Source organism: Triticum aestivum, chromosome 5A (genome assembly GCF_018294505.1).
Source record: "Triticum aestivum cultivar Chinese Spring chromosome 5A, IWGSC CS RefSeq v2.1, whole genome shotgun sequence".
Taxonomy (NCBI): Eukaryota; Viridiplantae; Streptophyta; class Magnoliopsida; order Poales; family Poaceae; genus Triticum; species Triticum aestivum.
The window spans coordinates 579920440-579924297 of NC_057806.1; the positions used below are offsets into that span (position 1 = coordinate 579920440).

General features: G+C 45.9%; 1 long non-coding RNA gene across 1 annotated transcript; it reads right to left on the reverse strand.

Moving 5' to 3' along the window:
- Positions 1-2410: 2410 nt before the first annotated feature.
- Positions 2411-3516, reverse strand: LOC123107801 (uncharacterized). Its single transcript, XR_006451758.1, has 2 exons — positions 2995-3516; positions 2411-2786 (listed from the first exon to the last, which is right to left on the reverse strand). It is a non-coding gene; the product is annotated as an uncharacterized lncRNA (long non-coding RNA).
- Positions 3517-3858: the final 342 nt, after the last annotated feature.

Here is a 3858-nt window from a genome sequence, read left to right on the forward strand (position 1 = left end):
TATGTTGTTATGCGGTCTGACCGATAAAGATCTTAGTAGAATATGTAGGAGCCAATATGGGCATCCAGGTCCCGCTATTGGTTATTAACCGGAGATTTGTCTCAGTCGTGTCTACATTGTTCTCGAACCGTACGGTCCGCACGCTTAACGTTACGATGACAGTTATTATGAGTTTATGCATTTTGATGTACCGAAGTTAGTTCGGAAGTCCCAGATGTGATCACGGACATGACGAGGAGTCTCAAAATGGTCGAGACATAAAGATTGGTATATTGGACGGCTATATTCGGACACCGGAAGTGTTCCGGGTGATTTCGGAGAAAACCGGAGAGCCGGAGGGTTACCAGAACCCTACCGGGAGAAGTAATGGGCCATATGGGCTTTAGTGGAGAGAGAGAGGGGCTGCCAGAGGTGGGCCGCACGCCACCTCCTCCCTGGTCCTAATTGGACTAGGAGAGGGGGCGGCGCCCCCCCTTTTCCTTCTCCCTCTCCACCTCTTTCCCCCTCCTAGTAGGAGTCCTACTCCTACTAGGAGGAGGATTCCTCCTTGGCGCGCCACACCTGGCCGGCCGGCCTCCTCCCCTTGCTCCTTTATATACGGGGGCAGGGGGGCACCCCTAAACACACAAGTTGATCCACGTGATCGTTCCTTAGCCGTGTGCGGTGCCCCCTGCCACCATATTCCACCTCGATCATATCGTTGTAGTGCTTAGGCGAAGCCCTGCGTTGGTAGTACATCATCATCGTCACCACGCCGTTGTGCTGACGGAACTCATCCCCGAAGCTTTGCTGGATCGGAGCCCGGGGAGCGTCATCGAGCTGTACGTGTGCTAAGAACTCGGAGGTGCCGGAGTAACGGTGCTTGGATCGGTCGGATCGGGAAGACGTACGACTACTTCCTCTACGTTGTGTCAACACTTCCGTTGCGATCTACGAGGGTACGTAGATAACACTCTCCCCTGTTGCTATGCATCACCATGATCTTGCGTGTGCGTAGGAAATTTTTTGAAATTACTGCGTTCCTCAACAAGAATAGTATTTCCCCTTCAACACCCTAGCACATAGCGTCTTAGGATGATTCATCATGCACCAACCATGTTTGCCAAGCTTTGCTAAGTTGAAGAAATGGAAATCACTGAACTCCATCCACCCTTAACTTTAGGTGTAGCAAGCTTCTCCCACGATAACCAATGAAGAGACTGTTTAACTCATAGGGACATCGCGCAAAGAGAGATGGTTGCAAAGACAATTTAGTTGTAGTCTCGTTAAAGAATCGGGGCACTGTAATTTTTAAGTCTGGAAAGTTATGGAAGAGCAGCTTCCGGACATACATGAGAATAGAGGGCTCCCTTCCAAGAGAAGTATGTGCAAATTTCAGTTTTTCACATTGTGATTCTGCAAACTCTTTCTTTTAGCAACTTTTGCAAACTCATAAGCAGATTCACAATCCGAAAACGAACTGACCCATAATTTCTCGCCTAGTGCGAGATAAACATGGCGCTCACCTACACCGCGCCAACGTGGGTCGAGGCCTAGTAGCGGGATGATATGATTTGTTATTTCGGACCAATGTTTATTTGGTTTTCCAAAAAAATGAGGGACCATTTTTTGTTTTGTTTTAGTGTTATTTTCTTTTAGTTTTTTCCTTCTTTTCCTTTTCCATTTCTTGTGTTTTTTCCTTTTTTTGTTTAAAAAGGCATGTTTAAAGTACATGGACATCTTTTTTTTGAATATTTTTTAAAATCACATTACATGGGAACTTTGATAAAAAGAACACTTTTTAGAAACTACATGGACATTTTTTGGTAAAACATGTGAACACTTTTTAAAACTACATGAGCATTTTATAAAATACGCAAACACTTTCTTATTGAGACGAACATTTCAAACAAGATTTGTGAACACTTAAAAAAACTGCTTACACATTTTTAGAAGAGGCGAACACATTTTACTTACATAAACATTATTTTAAATGCATGAAATATTCTCTTAATTACATGAATATTTTTCAAAACAAAAATAATAATTACATGAACACGTGTTAAAACATGTGAATATTTTTTTAAATATGAACGGTTTTTTGAAAGTACCATGATTTTAAAAATGTATGGATATTTTGTTTACTTATTTTTAATTATTATTGTTTTGCGTGTTAGAATTTATTGTAGAAGGGGAATGCCAAACTTAACACATTTCTCTGAATCTGTTTTGGATGTTACATTTTATTGTAGAAGGGGTAACCAGCGTGAGATGAAGAAGCTTGTTCCAACAAGTGGTAACCTGCACTGCGGCAAGCAAGTCATCCCTATGTTGTCGGAAACAGTAGAGCTTGCACTGATGTTGTCATGTGCCTGTATTTTAAATGCTTGTTTCCCTTTTGGTTAAAGTAAAAAAATAGACAGGATATGGCTGTGAATAACTGAAACTGACATTAGATGCACCCCACTGAGCCATCACTGATGAAACAAAACAAAATGACATGAAATGAAAGGGGCCTCTGGAATCAGTTTAACTGTGCCGCAGCAGTTATGCCGTGTTACAAACTTGTGATTGCAGTTGCCTTGATGCTGAATGTTTGCACCTAAATCTGACATTTGCAGCATGCAGGCTCTGACATTGCAGCATGCAGCTTACATTCTGAAAACAGGCTGATAGATTTGGTGGTCTTGGAGTACCTGATCAAACTACAGTTCTTCTATTTGCTTTGCTGTAAGCAGAGTTGCTCTGGAGTTGATTTATGTCGACCCATCTGTCATGCGCGCACCTCATCTTGAAGAAATCCTTCCCTATTACAATAATCGTCAGCCTGAAATTAGCCAAGGAGAAAAGAGGATATGATCGCCGAAGCTGCATCGATGCTCAGCTGCAGAGCATCCATGCATGCTCGTGCGCCGGCCAGAGCAAGTCTACTGCAGCAGCCACGGCAGAGTAGTATCGATCTCACAATCCATTACCAGAAAACAATACTGGAGTAGTATCTAGTTACACTGTTACCTTCGCTAGCTGCAGGCAGGCCATGGTCGTCTGCTGTGCTTCAGACCACACGGAGGGAGGCACAGGCGGAGCTCACAAGAACACCCGCCGAGGCCGAGTCCATCAACCTGAACCATGATGGTGTCATGGGGAATGAAGCCTGGTCCGAAACGCGCCACACGCACGCCATGCGTCTCTCTTTCGGACCCGGCGTCATTCCCCTCGACAACCATGACGCGGAACCAAGAAGACCACCAAGATCGTGTATTTTTAATCTTCTTCCCGCGCGCGTGTCAGGCCATGAACTGCCCTGTATGCGCACCGAGGCGCAGCTCTATATCTAGCGGCGGGAAAGGCGGGCGGAGGTCGGAAGGGTGCCGCGCGCCAGGCGAAGGCGACAAAAGCAGCTGCGGATTAGATGCCCGAGCCGTCGTTTTCGCCGGAGATCGTCGGCGATCCGGGTGGTGGCGCCGGTACGCGGCAAAGCGGGCGACCGGTTTGTGTGGTGGTTAGACCAGCTACGACTACGATGATGATGACGATGATATTCCGGTGAGACTTTCGGAGTGCGGAGGAGATTAATGTTTGATAGATATTCCTTTGTGGTCGTGACATGCAGGCGTCGTACGAGCGAGGGGAGCGATCTCCCTCCAACTGACGTCCAGACGCGAAGCGATTCTCCTGCAAAGTGTGGGGGCTTTGCATCGAGGGGAAAGGGGAGAGGGAGGCTTTGAGCGGAGGAGGAACCGAATGGTTGCGATGCCAAGCTTAAGGATCAAGCTACAGAGAACTATCGGATTCTTGTTCCTACATACCTTTCCTTGGGCTCTTTCCATGATTACATCAGTTGAATTTCCAAAATTCAACTTACATACTTCCTTCCAC